General features: G+C 44.6%; 1 protein-coding gene across 2 annotated transcripts in view; it reads right to left on the bottom strand.

Moving 5' to 3' along the window:
* PAPPA (pappalysin 1) overlaps positions 1-16,693 on the bottom strand; it is a 247,697-nt gene extending 231,004 nt beyond the window's left edge. Inside the window, exon 1 of one of the 2 annotated variants that reach the window (XM_003911313.5) lies at positions 16,449-16,693. The gene's annotated coding sequence lies outside the window, so the exon portion shown is untranslated. The remainder of the gene's footprint in view (positions 1-16,448) is intronic. The other variant, XM_021927804.2, reaches the window with a different exon arrangement.
* Positions 16,694-18,353: the final 1,660 nt, after the last annotated feature.

The raw sequence follows: 18,353 nt of genomic DNA, 5'->3' as shown, positions 1-18,353 counted from the left end.
CCTGGTAAATGGAAGATTACATGTATCGAAGAATGGAAGGACGGATGGACAGATGAATGGATGGATGGGTAGACGGACAGCAGAAAAGAAGAAAGTAAAGAAGGGTGGATGGATTAGGGAATGAATGGGGATGAAAGGGGATGGATTGATGGAAGGGTGGATGAAAGGAAAGAAGGGAGGGAGGGAGGGATGGAGGGAGTGGGGAGAGGGGATAGGGAGGAAGGAAGAAAGGGAGGGAAGGAGAGTTAATAGATGGGTAATGGATGGAAGAGTAGATTGATGGAAGGGTGGATAGATGGCTGGATTTGTGGATTCATGGTCAAAGTCCACAGTGAATGCTTATGGGCAGGACCACTTCAGGCCACATTTGAAGTGAACTTGCCTATTTAAAAACTCAGAGAAACTCAGAAAGCAGAGTTTGAATAAACAAAGTTGTAGATTATATTTCTAAGAAATAAACTAATTCTTCCTCAGAGGAAAAAAAGGTCCAAATTCTATTTACTCCAACAAGGGTACAGATGAAGGAAAGTGCAATTGCTCAGTCTGATATGACAACTCAACATCAACATTCTCATTTTCACAGATCCCCTACAGTGTTCATATTTTAGAGCTGGGAACAAGCTTCAGGAAATGACCTGGTATGCCCCCTGTTTTTCAGCATGTAAGTCACCATTTGGGGGACATAGATCCCTTCAAGAAACTTAAAAGAACTTTGACTCCAGAAAAATGTGCACAACCTCAAATTTTTACAGAAAATGTCTTGGGGTTTACAAATCAAGTACTTCTGAACCCAAGTGCAAAAACTCCCGTATCCTCTGTTGATCTAAAATAGGAGTGCTTTTCTGGTATTTTACTTGGTATTCATATTAATAAGGAAATAAATTATAATTATATTAACCAAAATACTAAGTCATAACATCAGCAATCGCTCCATATCATGATGCTGCTGTAACTGAGACTCCACTCTTGGCCTCACACAATCCATTCTCCACATAGTAGTCAGAGTGATCTTTGGAAATCATAAACCAGATCCAGTAACTCCATTGTTTGAAGCTCTCTGATAACTTCTTGGCACACTAGATTAAAAAAAAAAAAAAAACTAGTGTGCCATCCTCCTCCTCTTATATTCTAGGTGAAGACTGCAGGAGGAGCATGGACATATCCCTTACAATTCCACCTAGCTCTTAGCAGCTCTCTCTAAGAATAGTTTGGATAGGTCAGGTGTGGTGGCTCACACCAGTAATCCCAGCACTTTGGGAGGCCAAGGCGGGCGGATCACTTGAGGTCAGGAGTTTGAGACCAGCCTGGCCAACATGATGAAATCCCGTCTTTACTAAGAATACAAAAATTAGCTGGGTGTGGGGGCAGGCGCCTGTAATCCCAGCTACTCGGGAGGCTGAGGCAGGAGAATTGCTTGACCTCGTGAGGTGGAGGTTGCAGTGAGCTAAGATGGTGCCACTGCACTCCAGCCTGAGTGACAGTGAGACTCCATCTCAAAAAACAAAACAAAACAAAAAATGCGTTTGGAGAGGCTGAAGGACAGCCACAGGGAAGGGACTTAAAGCTAGCATAGATGGTATACTGGTTTACTGGAAAGAAAGAGAGGCAGAGAGACAGGGAAAGATGATAAGCATATATATTTCAACAGGTAACTGGTTAGCTCAGAGAGCCCAGGGCCATATCTCACAGTCAATGCCACTCACGATGTGTCTGCCTTCACTGTTTGGTCTTTCTAAGGCCTATGCTATTAATTCTCAAAGCACCTTTCCTTCACAGCACTCACATTCAATTCACCTTATCTTATTCCTCATTTGGAGCCATCTCTAATTTGTTCATTCATTTAACAGTGTTTACCCAGCACTTACCAACATGCCTAGTATTCTGCGAAATAATAGGAATAATGCAGAGATGAAGACCAAAATAGTCTCTGCTCCAAGGAGCTCAGAGACAATTGGGGAGAAACAGACACCAAAGAAATCACAACAGAGTGTGATAAATGCTATGAGATGGTAAGATAAGGAGTTGTATTGGCTTGATTCATATGGTGATGGATATTGAATTGGCCAATAATTTCCTAACACCATGGTCCTAAAAGATACTCTGAGTAACTATCTACAGCTGAGGCATGAATCCAGAAGTGTTGATTATTCTCATTTGATTTATGGCTACATGTTTAAAATTACATACATGACTATACCCCCACACAAGGCAGAGCACACACTCTACCTACATACACATTCACTTCATGAACAAGTCCCCAATCCTTCCAGGTGGAAAAGATCACTTATGTCTTTGAAATTTCAGAGCACTTTTTAGACCTCATGATAAACATGGGTGTTTCATAACATAGTGTTTCTGCTCTGTACTTCCCCAAAACTCTATTAATTGCTTAGTTATAGCAGTTACCATGATGTCATGTATCTGTTTACCAGTCTGCTTCCACTACTAGGACTGGGAGCTCCTCAAGGCATGGAACTATGCCTTGTTCTCCTTTTTAATTCTCATCTCCTAACTCAATGTATAACATATAAAAATGGCTTAATAACTATATATGAAATAGAAGGATGAATGGTTAGAAAGAAGGAAGAAATGAAGGAATATTTACCTTTCCTAATAAACTTGCATTTCTCATTGAACCTTAAAGAATGTCTAGGACAGCAGATTGGCATATAAGAAGTTCTTTAAAAAAGTTATTCAATAGCTATATGATGTTTTCTAATAATCTTACTAATATAAACCCATAATTATAACTATCACCCCACACTGTAAGGGAAAATAAAGTGACCCAGTGGAAAGAGCATTGATGTGAAAGTCAACAGATCTAAATTTGAGTTTCAATTTTGCTACCAATTTGCTGATTAACCTTACTCACTTAGCTTATCTTAACAAGTAAACATCCATGGATCTTAGTTTTTCAATCTGTAAACTGAGCAGATTTGATAAAAGCAGTTTCTGTTACTCCAGCTTTAGAATTTAGGAAAGGGAAGGTCAAGATACTGTATTTGTTTTTAGCAGATTTAATCAGCCTCTTGGCGGGCTGTTCTGTAAAGGGGTCATCCCAAGAGCTTAATACTGGCTCTATCAAGGCTTAATCAGTTCTGATGATAGTCTCCTCAAAATCAGCCTTGTTATTCCAAAGTCACTTTTCTATTCAAAAGCTCATATTCACTCAGCATGGTCACCCACATAATTCCAAGATTTGCCTGAGAACTCATCAGGGCCCTTATCAGAGGATGACAAGGAGGCTCCATTGAGCATATCTGGGGAAACATGTCCCAGGCACTGATTCTCAAGAGAGGAATCCAAAAACATTTTTGGCAAAGAGAGTATCTTTGAAATCAGTGTACAATTGGTCCTCCTTATCTGTAGCCTCTACATCTATGGATTCAACCAAATTCAGATTGAAAATATTCCAGAATAAATTAAAATATGATACTTAATAAAAATAATACAAATGAAACAATACCACATAACAACTATTTATATAGCATTTACATTGGATTATGTATTATAATCAATAAATGATTCAAAGTATATGGGAGGATGTGTGTGGGTTATTCACAAATATAATGCCATTTTACATTGGGGACTTGAGCATCCTCAGATTTTGGCATTGCGGGGGTTGGTGCTGGAACCAATCCCCGGTGGATACTGAGGGACAACCGTGTATCTCCTAAAGGACTAAAGGTGGGAAATGCTCTAATGGATGTAAATTGTCTTTCTGTTTGAAAATCACCTGCAAATAAAATATACTTTGCATATCTGAGATTTCTTAGCCAATCTCTTTGAAATCTTATAATGTTCATTCAGATTTTTCCTCGGTTTCTTCCTCTATCCCTCCCTCTCTTCCTTCTTTACCTTTTCATTCTACATTCTTCAAATGTTTGCATTAGCCACTGGGGGGCACCATCATTCATTCATTCAGTCATTCATATATTCATTCTCTCATGGAACATTTACTGAGTAATTGCGGTGTTCCAAGCAATGTGTTAGGCCTTGAGGATGAAGAGAGACAAAATTAAACTGGTATGGATTAGAATTCCAGTTTCACCACCCATTAGCCATGGGTACTTCAGGGAGTCATGCAACTTTATAACCCAGTCTCAGAGTGTTCAAAGTGTAGCATTCAGCATAGTCCAGCACATAGTAAGTGCTTATTATAAGCTGGCTGCTTTCATTACTGTTATTACTGCTGAGAATGTGTCTTCTCTCCTAGGGGTATATAAACAGTGGATAGAGAATTCCAGATCCTGAGGTCATCACAAGGTCTAACAAGATCAAGGAAAATCAAGGAAAGCAGATAGAAAGCCCCACTATCAGAAAGGAGGGAAATGGGTGAAAACTCAAGCAACAGATAAGACTGCCAGGACACTTGAGGCTCAGAAAGACACTGATAAGGGGGAGAGAGGGAAATCTGAGAGGCAAGCAAAGCTTAAGATTATGTGCTGCCATGCACACACAAAACAAACGCTTTGCAAACAGGCACAGGGCTGAGAGACGAAGACCAAGGCCAAAATGTGGCTTGGATTAGAAAGGCCACAATGTGAGCTGAGGAGGCCCTTAAATACACTATTCCCCTCCCCCTTCTGTTTTGGAAGGCCAGATTTCTTTTCCCTTCTGACTTCTTTGCTTAGGGGTAAATGGAATTAACCACTGTGTAATGTTTCTGACGGTGACGCACATGCTAGGTCATGTGCTTTGGTTACGTAATGCAACATGCCTAAGGTTCCTAAGCTTTTTCTCCCAGAATCATTAGATATTCAACTGGTTCTCTTATCCAGTCAGCCATTTATTAAACAAAAATACATATTGCCCCTTTATAGGTCAGATACTGAGCTAGGCAATAGAGAACTTGAGATGGATGAGATCTCAAATATGTACACAATTAAATGTCGTAATTCCAGGTGTTTTGATTAAAGTGTGCAGAAAGCATAGTGGGAACAGATGAATAAGGTAGGGAACAAGTTACACTTTGGGAGAAGTTATGAAGGGCTTCTCAGAAGACAGAAAACTCTGGCAAAATCCTGTAAAGGCATAAGCATTCTGCAAAATGGTGCACTGGAAATAGAAGATAAGCCAAGTAAAAAAAGTGATAATTAAAAAGCCAGGTGTATTTGGGGGAACTTCAAATAATTCAGATTTTATTGAAAAGCTTTTAGCTAGAGGTGACAGAGTCAGGTTTGCATTCTGGAAAGATCTGACTCTTGGATGTTGGTGAGCAGGTTGAAGGGGGTGCAGGGATTGAATTTCAGAGAAGTGGGCATTGTAATACTAGGGAAATAGTCACAGCAAGAAATAAAGAGGATTTAAGGTACAGGAAGAGAGGTTGGCTATAAACAGTTTAAGGAAGCAGGACAGTCAGGAATTGAAGACTGATTGAACATGGTAGATGATGTAATTTAGAGTGGGTGACACCAATGAAGATCAGGATGCAAGGAATTTTGGAGGAAAGATGATTGTCTCGGAAGTGTTGAGTTTGTAGAACATGCTAACATTTCCAGTAGACAGGTGGATCTGTCAGTCTGGAGCCCAGTGGAGTCTGTACAAATAATGACCATTAGTAGACAGATGGGTAATTAATCTATGGGAAAGGGTGTAAAGTCAGGAAACAAGTGGACCCAGATCTGGCTTAAGACTTTAAAGTATTTACCAGTGGAGGATCTACCAATGTAGAAGTAACATTCTAAGTTGTCTGCTTTGTGACACAAAGCTTTTGGGCAGTCATGCAATAGTATCTACCAATGGAAGAGTAACATTTTAAATTGTTATCAGTCAGTGGTACTCAGCCTTACCCAGCTTGGTCACTGACTTGGACAAGCCACTTTCCTCATCAACCCTCAGTCCCTCATCTATGAAATAAATGGCTTGGGTAAGTCCTTTGGACTTTGACACATCTTGCTTCTTTGGACTTAAATGGAGTTTACTTCACAAAACTGAGTATCACATTTACCAATGTTTTATGTTTTCTGCCTGGGTGCCTTGCATCTTAAGACTGGCCTATTAACACAGCTTTCTCTCTTCTTTCATCAGCCTCTGAGCTGAAAGATCCGCAGTCACACTGGGGAAAATAACCCCCTCCATACAAATGCATTTGGCCATATTCTGCCGAGCCACCTTTCATGTTCACAGAGCAACAGGAATGGATATGGGACACACATAGGAATTACTTCTTAATTACAAGGATAACAGGTACAGGTTGGACCACTGGCTTCCTAAACGCACAAGGCTATACCAGGGCTCTGCAACTATTGGTACGCTGCCCCTACTCACATACTTTGATATACCAAGTTGTTACTGCTTTTATGTCTTAGTTTCCTCCAAGTGGGTTGGAATCTGAGACCTGACCAGGGTTCTCTACAATCTGCAGTAGAAGAGGGGAACCTCTTCTATTCTTCCAGGTTCTGTGGACCCTGGGTTTGTGGCAAATAACACTGAAAACCAAACACATTTTCTTTATCTTGTTTGGAGAAAAATCCAAGTGGTCAAAGCAAATAAGCTGGGTATGAGGAGTAGGAAGAGAGAGAAGAAGGAGGGAGTTGAGAGGAAGCAGGATATACTTCAGGGATGACAGTTCCAGGGATCCTCTGAAGGAAAACAATCTGGAAAATGATGACAGACTCCAGAGTTCTGGTATTTTAATTCACTGAGTTATCTGATTAAAATGATAATCAATACTAAAAGGTCCAGGAATTTGTCTGGAATGGCCTTTATATCTTAAGAAATTACAAAATATGAATATGCTAGCATTCACCCAGTAAGTGATGACTGGAAGTTGCTCAGTGAGTTTTCTGGATATTTGTGGGGGCTATATTTAGTTATATTATTAATAGTATGGCTTCCAGCTATCAGGAAGTACCAATATTCCCCAAATAATGTCTTCAGTCAGTCTTAGAAATTCTACCACTGGTACATTGCTTTGTGACACAAAGCTTTCTGGGCAGTCATAAAAGAGTATCCACCAATGGAGTAGTAACATTCCAAGTTGTTACCAGTCAATGGTACTTAGCAAGAAGGTATACCATCTTCTTTTTCACCCAGTGTTGCTAAGGCGTGGAAGCCGAAAATGTGTCCACAATTGGCCCCTGAGGGTGACAGGCACAGGCACCACCTAGTGGAGGAAAATACACCAGAAAAGGAAGAAAACTGGAACTATTGCCAACTTCACAGTTTTGTCTGAGGACAGCCTTGATGAGGATTATAGAATCTTAGGAGGTGTCTGTACAAGTGTCTTTAGTGAAGATAATCCCTATGCTACCACAATGTTCAGATTTGAAAACTGATTCGGAGAGGGAAAGTGACTTGCCTAAAGTCACACAGCAAGCTAGTGTCTAGAACTGACATCTCCTAGCTCAAAGTGCATTGCTCCTCCTTTTGCGATACACCGTGGCCTTCTCCAGAAAGCCTCAGGCCTGCTCATAGGTCTCTTCTCCAATGCTACTCTCAGGATGGCTTCCCTTAACCACTGTTTTTCAAATCTTACTCCTCACTCCTCCGGCATCCCCACTCCCACACAGCATTCCTAGACTTCCTTCTCAACTCTTTCTTTATAAACATTCACCTGACATTATGAGATATATATGCTTATTCATTTATAGTCTGTCTCCACCTTCTCCCCAACACCCACTGCCCAGAATATAAACTCCCTGAGGGCGGAGATGTTTCTCTCTTTTGTTGACTACTCTCTCCTCAAGGCCTAAAACTGTACCCAGCATGGAGCAGAAACTCAAAAGATACTTGTTGCATGCTTGGGCAGGAAATAGACAAATTTTACCTGGTCTCTTGTTCTTTGTTTGTATTTCTGAGATTTTTTTACAATGAGCATGCACTGTTGTTTTTTTTTTTTTTAAATGACATAATAATGTGTTTATCTTGTTTGCCTTTCATTTTAGTTTTTTAAATTTTTAATTTTTTTAATGTTAAGATGACAGCGATAACTCTTTCCTGAGTTGTAAGGGAGGAAAAGGTAATTCCTGGCTTTGCCAAAAGAGAAAAGTATGTCTAACTCCTAGAGTTATTGAGAGTATTAGAAATAACACGTGGCAATGGCTGGCACACATAATACTGATATGAGTGAACATTTGCTGGGTTACCGCATGGTCTAGATTCCATTACTAAGCATTTTCCACATGGAGGCCCAGTTAATCTTCAAAACAACCCTACAAAGTAACAGCTAGTATTATCTGCACTTTACAAAGGGGAAAAGTGAAGCTTGGAGATACTAAGTAACTTGCCCAGGGTCATGCAACTAGCAGGTGCAATAGTCAGGATTTGACCAGGCAGTTTGATTCCCGAGTCTGGTGATCAACCATTGCAAAATAGTTCCTCAGTAAACATGTGCTCCCTCAGGTCGCTGCCCCAGGGCTCTAAAACGCTCTAGAATTGCTCTCCAGGTAGTTAGGGATGGAGAGAAACAAGGAACCAGAAAAATTGGAACTAAGAGTATGTGGACCTGTGAGTATATGAGTATGTGTGTGTGTATTGTCACAATACTTTTGGGCCTGTCATAATCACTAGCAGATCCCATGAAATTCTCATGAACAGAGCCATTTCACAATATGTAGGGCAGTCCCATACAGCAAATAATTTTCTCACTCAAAAGCTTCTTATTGCAGAGCAAGTCTCCATTTGCCCCTTCTCCATGCTCCTCCTAAGGCTCCCCTCTTCACTTTTATTCCCCTCAAGTTCTCCCTGGATAATCATTTTCACTTGAGTTTGCAACTGTACAGAGAGGAGGGGATGGGGAGCTCCTCAGATCTGAAGCCTGGGCTGCATCACCACCTTCAGTTAATCTTTGTGCGACCTTGGGAGAGTCCCTAACCCTCTCTAAGCGGTGGTCTCCGTATTTGCAAACCTTTCAGGTCACAGAACACGCAGGGAACTGAGACTTCACTTTCTCCTGTGGCTCTCAAACACTTTTAGTATTTTTAACTTTGTATTATGGAAATCTTCAATGGCACACCAAAGCATGAACAAAAATGTATTAAAGCTCCAAGGTTTAATCACTTGGTTTCAACAATTGTTAGCAGTCTGCTAATCTCTCACGTACCACTACCCCCAGAAAACCTTTTTTTTTTTTTTTTTTTCTGGAGCTTTTTAAACAAATAAACAAACAAAATAGACAAAACATAATTTTACCCACAAGTACTTCACTATGCATTTCTAACAAATTAGGATCTTTAAAAAAAACATAAGAACAATATCATGTAACACCTATCATGATTAACAATAACTCCTCAGTGTCAGTCCACGTCCATTTAAACTCTTTGTAATGGAGGAACATATTCGTTTAAACAGAAGCTTGTAGAATCGCACAATTTAAGTGGGATAAGGTGAAGGGAAGGAGAGAGACAGAGTCCTGCCCTTCACCCTTGTCCCAGAGGCGTCCTACGATTGGGGAGCACAGTTTGAAAGTCCCTATTTCACCCCTGACCCTCTTTTTGCATCCTGAGAACACTGAGGTCCAGAGAGAAGCGGTAAATGGTCAAGGTCATAAAGCACTAAGTGGCAGGATTTGGCAGACTTACAAAGTCCCAACATCAAAGAACTCCAGTGAGGTCACAGGCATGAAAAGGTTTGCTAACTCCATAACTGTTTATCATCTACAGTGTGAATGATGACAATAAAAGCACCTTTCCAGGAATGACCTTGATTGCACTAATCTTTCGCATCTCTCACCTTCTAGCTCCTCCTAACCATGCTGACCTGTGCACTGTGGTCTGACTTCAGCCAACAGCTTCACCTGCCATTGTCTCACCTGGTTCTCATGACAGCCCATGAGATGGGGACATTGAGAGTAAACATCTGCCAAACCCTCTCTCCCGAGGCCCCAGTGGTTAAGTCAGAGACCACAGGTCACACAGCTCAGAGGAAGCCAAACCAGGACCTGAACTCTGACCTCCTAATTCCCACTTACAGAGCTTCAAAAAAGCCAAGGAACTTACAAGTCAGTTCTCAGCTGCTGGTGTCAGAATCACAGTTGAGCACTTCCAGTAACTGCATCAAGGCAAGAAGCAGAGCTCTTACTACAGTAAGAAGAAAGTTAGGAGAACCTTAGGGAAAGGGAACTAAGTTCCAGAGAAGGGGAAGCTGGTGAGGAGAGAAATAGATGCCTACTGGATTCCTGAGCCCTCGCCATAGGTAGATAAGATACAAGCTGCCCATAGAGGGAGTCCTCCTACCTCTGGTACCTGGAGATTTTCTCTTTTCCTTATTGGAGACACCTGCAGCCAGTGCTGGTTTTACAGTGATCTCAAGGTGAGAGGTTTTGAAGTAATAGGAACACACATCTTTCTAAAGAACTAGCCCAGGGCGAAGTGAATGGTGAATGCCTCAGAGCTGGGCTTCCCTTTCTTATAATCCTTCTTCCTGTTCAAAGAGGCTTCTGTCTCCAAAACTCCGAGAGATTCATTTGACATCAGGTGTATCCTGTAAAGATGGGGACCACCATGGTCCCACACAGGAATGGCACTGGAAAAAATGAAATGTCAGAACCTGTGGCACCCAGGGGCTTGGAGTGAATAGAGGAATTCAGGATGGAAGAGGGGTCCTTCAGAGTTGGGGCACCAGAACTTTCCTAAAGGCTTAGCTACTACCCAGCTCAGTAAGCAGGGAACATCACTTCCCCTTTGGGCCTCTGCGGAACAAGGGGATGTCAGACTACATCGGTAATTACTTTCACTAGTGGTCCTTCAACATTACTTGAGAAGGTTTTGGGCCAACCCGTTCCCAGGCCAACCCCAGACCCACAACATCAGAATTCTTGGGGTGCAGCCTGGGCAAAGGATGTTTTAAAAGCTGGTTATTCCAGGTGCAGCCAGGAATGGGAAGTGCTGGACCAAATGATCTCTCAGACTATTTAGAGGGGACCACCTGTGAATACAGTTTAATTTTGTGTGACCCTGGTCCTCAACTTTCCTGTTGCACAGTGAGCTGTTTGACCCAGATGATCACCGAGTTCATGTCCAGGCTGGCCATACACAACCCATACTCCCGAGTTCTGTATCTACGGACCTCAATTTTGCCTTCCTCTGTGCAGGGAATAATGGGAGGTGCTTTCCCAGGTTTCACAGCCTTTATCGCTTCTAGTTGTTCACTGAGTGGCAGCTCAAGGGAAGGTGAGAGTTTGGGGAGCACCTGGGGAAGGAGCAAGAGGTCGACAGTAGATCTGTGTGGCTTCCTTTTTTGGAGGTGCTTGCTCTCTCTGAATGCTAACTCGTTTTCCTGTTAACAGGTTCCAGTGGTTCTGGGCCTCCTTTGGCTCTTATTATCGAGGGGTCATCCTAGCATGTCAAAGAAGAGAAGATCAAAGTGAAAGAAAGGTATTTGAAGGAATCTAATTATTCCCCAAGATACATTATTTACTCTAGAGAGACTCCCCAGCAACTCAAGAAAGGAAGCCCTACAAACAGTCCCCACTTTTGAAAGCCAAAGCCGGAAACTGGAAAAAGAGATGCAGCTACTTTCTAGATCTGGCTACCCTTGACCGAGTCCCTAATACCAGTTGACACTGCTCTAGGTACTTTTTCATTGAAATATCCTGATGTCATTATGCCCATTTTATAGATAAGTAAACCAAGGGATAGATGGATGAAGTGACTTGACTCAAATCACACAGCATGTAAGAGAAATTCCAGCCTGTCTGTCCGATAATTTGATGTGAAAAGAAAAACAGACCTGCTAGGTCTCATCCAGGGCTTCAGTTGAGATTTATACCCATTTCTCATCCTCTTCAGTCTGTAGGTGTATGGTCAACATACAGAGATGCAGAAAGGAATGGAAATGTTCCACAGAAAGATTAAGGAAGAGCATGTGAATCATTTCTTCTCTCTCCAGAAAGACTGCTGAAAGAGGAAACAAGGACTTGGGTTCACATCTAGGCTCTGTCCACTGAGAACCTGTGGGACTTTAGACCAAGTCATTTCAACTCTCTGAAACTCAGATTCCTCTTTTGTGAAGTACAGGCGATGATACACACTTCTCAGGGTAGTTGTGAGGGCAAAACATACAGGCACAAGGAAAGGGAGCACCCAGCTAGAGTTGAATTTCTTCATACCTTCAAGTGTTCCCCAGTCCAGAAAGCCAAGACTGAGATCTTTGGAAAATCATGTCTAATAAGAATGAAGTGGCCGGGCGCGGTGGCTCAAGCCTGTAATCCCAGCACTTTGGGAGGCCGAGACGGGCGGATCACGAGGTCAGGAGATCGAGACCATCCTGGCGAACACGGTGAAACCCCGTCTCTACTAAAAAAATACAAAAAAAAAAAACTAGCCGGGCGAGGCGGCGGGCGCCTGTAGTCCCAGCTGCTCGGGAGGCTGAGGCAGGAGAATGGCGTAAACCCGGGAGGCGGAGCTTGCAGTGAGCTGAGATCCGGCCACTGCACTCCAGCCCCGGTGACAGAGCCAGACTCCGTCTCAAAACAAAAACAAAAAAAAAAAAAAAAAAAAAAAAAAGAATGAAGTTTGTTGAGCACTTATTACATACCAAGTCCAGTTTTAAGTACCTTCCACATCCAAGTTCTCTTAGCATTTACACCACTCTATGAGATGAGTACTTGTGCCATCATCATTCTGTACATGAGGAAGGTGAATGAAGTCCAGAGAAGTCAACTAGCTTGCTTGCCCAAGGTCACACAGTTAGTTAGGGGCAGAGATTCTACTTACGTAAGCTGGCTACTAAAACTGAGTTCTAACTATTACAGTATTCTAGATCCCAGGTAGGACTACAGATATCGGGAGAAAGCCTTGTTAATATATGGACTCCTAGCCATATGCTTAAACCCAGCCTTCACTGTTACAGCAATGCTGAAGTGGAGAAAATGTGGGCACTCTTTTATGAGGGTTGGGTGAATACTAGGAAGTGGGGGCTGCAGAAGGGAAGGAAAAAAAGATTCCTGGGAGTAACCAGCACACTTAATCCAGTCCAACCATTAGAACAAAAGAAAAAGGGCCAGCCAGCAGAGGTGCTGGGTGGGATTCAGGTAAATCCTTTTCTCCTCCTGAGCAGGAATTCCGAATCACGAAGGGAAGGGGAGTGGGACAGGGGTGGGAGGAGGGCAGTACTTGTGGGGTCCACATTTCACTTATCTAACAGGTCAGGAGAAACTTTAACAAGATTAACTGCTGCTCAAGGCCTCTGCTCGATGGAGCAAATTGAGTCTTTTGTTTTCCTTTTCTTTCGAACTGGAGAGGTGTTGGGGGGGCAGTTGGGGGGTGAGGAACAGGGGTCTGGTTCCTCCTGCCTGGTGTGGTACAAAAGCAAAGGGATGTGTCAGAAACAACCCCCCATCCCCTGACTTGAAAGGGAACCCAAATTGCTATGCATGAAGGCTGAAGGCTGTGTGTGGGTGGTGGGTCCGTGTGGGGTGAGAGGTGATGGTGTTTATGAGACACATTCTCTCAGCAGTGCAGGGGGGCAAGGCCTGGAAGTCAGATGCCAGGGATTAAATCCTAGTTCCTGCCGCTGAGGAGCTGTGTCATCTAGCACACGCCCCTCCCCTCTCTGTGTGTCTCTCTCCCCATTCGGCCAAAAGGGAAACTGGCTTGGGTAACCTCTGAGGACCCTTCTCACAGTAGCCTTAAAGGATTCTTCAGTCCTGGAGACCATCCACGGGTGGACCCTCCAGAGAATCCTACACACAGGCACTTTCTAACTTTGGCTTTGTTTTTGCCTGCATAAGCCTTTCCTTTTTTTATGTATTAATATATATATTCTTCTCCTTTCCTTTCAGAAAAATAAAAGGCATGTTTTCTGAGCTTCAGAAGCAAACTGCTCCTTCGCTCCTTCCCCCGTCTCTCCGAGTGCCTGTCTGAACTGGTGTCAGTGAAGTTTGAACCGGGGCAGAAATAGCATCCCGGGCGGATCTGGGAGCATAGCCCGCCTACCAGGAGAGGCAAGGCCTGCCTCTGCCAGACGACAGACCCGGTTAACAGCACCGTAAAATTAGACCTTTACGAAACCCAATTGAATCCTGCAGCAAAGAGTGATGTAAGGCAGCCTGGCCTGACAGCAAGACAGCAACTCTCTGCCTGAAATAGCAGCGCGGTCCCTGCTGAGCGATGACTGCTCTCTCAAGATAGGTGACCAGGGATTCCTAGGAAAGTGGCAACGCCCAGTCAGAGAAAGCCAGCAGAGGTCAGGCAGCAAACTGGGCACCTGAGGTCGCAGCGAGAGGGTGAGCCTTAGCACCGGATCCTTGCTGCCCACCTCGATCCTGGCTCTCCCAGTCCAAACTTACATGAAGGAGGGAGCTGAAAAAGTACTTCTGCAAAGAACCTCTGTTTGTTTGCTTTTTAATTCAAGGAGAAGCAGGTTCTTTTTAGTCCAACAGCCTGTACCATGTGGAGGATATGCAGAATGAGTCTTTTCTGGCTCAGAGCCAGGTGTTTACACACCGCCAAATCTGGCTCCAACTCAACTAGGGGAGGGAAAAGAAATCCACCAGAATCCTCAGGAGAAAAGCTCCTGGCTTTCTGGTGCTACACGACAGCAGTGCTTTTTTTTTTTTTTTTTTTTTTTTTCGTTTTGAGAGGAATGTTATTTCCACACATAAAATGGACCAGGCATTTTATACAAGCAATAATAACCTAACGTCCCCCATCCAATTAAAGTATTTTACTGCAACAATCTTTGTGTGAGAGAGTGAATGAGTGCTCAAGAGAATGCGTGTGAAGAGAGGCTGCTTGTCTGAATTATAGACATTTATAAAGCAGTCTCCTGTGGAATCCCAGGTGTTTTATATATGTGTGTATATATGTATATACATGTATTTATGTAGACACACTTACATAGCTAAAATGCATTCACTACCCTTTCACTGATGATGCCTGCATAACCCTGTGCTCTCCTCTCTCCGGGGAATGCCTTCCAAATCACTGATAGGACAGGTAAAGACTAGGAAAAACCAGACCTACAGATTAAAAAAGAATCACCTCCAAGCAGCAGTCTCTTTGCTTTTTCACATGTTTGGAAAGAGAACTCAACACACTACAGCCCTAAATTATCACCATCGTCATTATTATTAAGGATAACATCTCCTCTGTTCCAAATTAGACCCTCCTCTGGGTAAATAGGGCTTGCGAGTTAAAAGTGAATGAGTTCAGTTTCCTTCTTCTTCCCGGGAAAAAAAAAAAAAAAAGGAAAAATAGCAGGCGATGACGTCAGTTGTGGGTTGTTGGGGGGAATCACTGTATCGCTCTCCTTTGATAGCTGGAAAGCGGGGGCTTTGGGAGACGTATTCTTGGGATAGCAGCAGAGTGTGTGTCTCCTAAAGGGGTCTTCATGTCAATTGGATAGTCAGTGCTACATCTGTGAAAGTCCAAGCCATGGAAAGACAGGAAGAAGCAGAATTGCCCGAAGAGCTCAGATCTTTCCCTTCTAAGAAAGTGTGTGTGTGAGGGGGTGGGATCGCAAAACGCCTTCACACGTTTCCTGGCTGCAGTGAAGGGGGAACCCCTACTCTCACTTTAAGACGTCCCAGGACATGGCAAGATTGTTTGTGCAGAAAGGGAATCTCCCAGACAGAAAAGGCAAAACTTTCCTTCTCTCTTCCAGCGCCGCCCCCACCTCCGCTCCCCAGTTTTATTAAAGGCATTTCCACAGATTCATTTAGAGGGGGAAAAATGGATGCAGAAGCATTTCTAAGGTTTGCAATCCTCGCAAAGTGTCCGGTTTCACTATAGGCTTTGCTGTGGAACAGCGAAAGGGAGAGAGAGGGAGGTTGAGGAGGGAGAACTCAAATTCATTACGGGCTCATAAAGTTCCAAATGAGAAAAGCGCCCCGTTTCGCAGCCGCGTCTGGGGAACGCTGGCGGGGTGTGCATTAGGAAGGTCTCGTCCCAGCCCCGAGTGACAGGCAATGGGCTTTAAAAGCTAGGACAGGATGGCGGGGAGGGGATGAGGGTGAGTCCCAGAGGCAGGCTTCAATCAGTGAGCAACTTTGGGGCATTTCGAGGACTTCTAAGTCCTGGCGATTACAACAACCTTGCCCTTGCCGGCTTTCGGGGGAATGGGGCCTAATGTAGGGGAGTTACCCCTATTAAAATGTCAAAGAAATCAACGGTCCCCAAGTCTCCTTTCACAAGCATCTCAATTGGGTCATCCTCCCTTTCATCCCAAACGGAGAGAGTGCATCTGACCATTCGGAGCACGGGTTATGTGCCCTAGGCTCTCCGGGAACCAGCCCTCACTGGCCGAGGGTCCGCGGGGCCGCCAGGAGGACTCCCCAGGTTCCTCCCAGGGATCGGGCAGTGACGCCTTCCGAGTGTGCCCATTCCACTGATGGGGCAAAGTGAGGCTCTCAGCTCGCCCGGATGTCTCTGCAACGCTCGCGGGGCAGCTACCGCACAGACACGCCCGCAAGCCCCCGACCCGCCCGCCACCAGCGCCCAGACACCCGCGCGCTTCTGGGGCCGCAGGGACGGTGCAGCGCCCGCTGGGGCGCCCTCGCCTACCTGTGATCACTGCCGGAGACCTCTGGCCCCCTTCCGCTCGCAGCCACACTTGCAGCGTGAACGCGTCCCGGGGCAGCTCGAGGTCGGCCCGGAGGCGCAGCTGCTCGCCTCGCCCGCTGAAATAGAGCGCCCGGCTCGGCGGGCTCGGCTCCTCGGCGGCGCCCCTCTTCCGCTGCTGCCGCCGCCGGGGACGCACGGCTTCCCAGGCACCGCCCGGCGGCAGCGGCGGCGGCGGCAGGCGCGGCGACCGCCAGGCCGCCGGGTGGCGGTGGCCGGGCCGGCGGCGGGGCGAGGGATCGGCCGGTACGGTCTCTCCGGGCCCGGCAGGGGACGCTCGGCCAGCCGCAGCCAGCGCGGCGCTCCAGCAGCCCAGGTGCGGCGCAACTCAGAGCCGCATGTCCGGTTCCCCCGCCCCTTCGCCGCCGCTGGGGCTTCTGCCAGCTTTGGGGAGCCTCGGCGCCCTCGACTTTCTTCGCTTCTTCACCTTGCGGCCCCCTTCCACTTTTCTTTTTCTTTCTCGCTTTCCTCCTCAAGGTGTGTGCTCCACTCTCCCCACCTTTGAAAAATACAGTCCAACTCCTCCTGGTTGGCAATTAATTTCTCTCCCAGCTCCTTTATCTGCCTTATTTCCCCCCCAACAGCTGGTTGCCTTCCTCCTTGTTTTATTTCATTTTATTTTATATGATTTCTCTCTCCTAAAAAAAAAGCTCCTCTAAGACTGATCCGCTGAATTCCCTCCCCCAAAAGATGCTCTAATTTATTTATTTTTTGCGTCCTTTATAACACAAGCCACAGCCCCCTTCTCCCCAGTCCCCCCTCCCCTCCCTCCTTCTTCTCAAAATGAAAGGAAAGAGGGGGAAAAAATCCCTCAGAAGATGAGTAAACAAGCGTATGCTAATCTGCTCCCCAGCGCTCCACCTTCCCAATTGAATGAGTCCCTGTTAAAACAGCGGGGATCATGACTAATCAATCAGTTTGGAGAGGCCGAGCTACCCAGCTTTCCTTCACTTTGCCGTTTCCTTCCTTCCACTTTCTTCCTTTTCATCCATTCCATTCCACTCCATTCCATTTCATTTCCCTCATTCCATTATTATCCATTCATGTTTCACCAAGATCCACCTGTCCTTTCTAAAGTCCTTCTTTCCAATTCATTCCATTCTCTCTCTCTCTCCCCTCTCTCCCTCTTTCTCTTTTTCTCAGTCTCCCCCTCCACTCTTCTTCCCCCTTCCTCTCTCCTCTCCCTTTCCCTCTTTCCTTCTTCTTTTCCCTCTTTTTTTGCTTCCTCTGTCCTTTTCCCTCAGGATTTCATGGGATTGTTGGTCCATTCCCCTCTTTTCTGAGCCCCCAGATAAGGCTGACTTCAGCTGACTCAAATGTTTCCAAAGTCCTTATGGAATCATCAGAAGAAAATAGAAGAAAGGCACTGTCCAGGACATCCGCCTTTCAGAAGCTGTAGTCCCGGTGCGACTGGGTCTCTGAATTCCCCCGAATATTCTTTAAAATACTCTGTTGGTCATTAGAAATTATTTTAATTTTATAGGAAGAAAATGAGAGAAAAATATTAATTTGCCTAATTTTTTCAACTGAAGCAATTCAGGTCCTCTGAAATTGTTAAAGTCACAGGTAAGGATCTGACTATTTGCTGCTTTGTAGGTCTGTTTTTGAACTGGGACATACATGTAATATATTTTTTTCTTCTTTTTTCCCCCTCTTTATAGAACTCAAAAGCTCCCCCTTATGGCAAAACAGATCCTCTTTTATTTTGTCCAAGTGTTTAATAAGTCAAAACGTGTTAGCAGTGGTGGATTACAAACTATTAATTACCAATCTATTCCAATAAAGTAGTGATAAAAATATTCTGTGTGAAGTTTGCATGTGAATAGCCTGCTGAAAGCCTGCAATGAA

This window comes from Papio anubis, chromosome 13, assembly GCF_008728515.1.
Source record: "Papio anubis isolate 15944 chromosome 13, Panubis1.0, whole genome shotgun sequence".
Lineage (NCBI taxonomy): Eukaryota > Metazoa > Chordata > Mammalia > Primates > Cercopithecidae > Papio > Papio anubis.
This window is presented reverse-complemented; position numbering and strand designations above follow the sequence as displayed.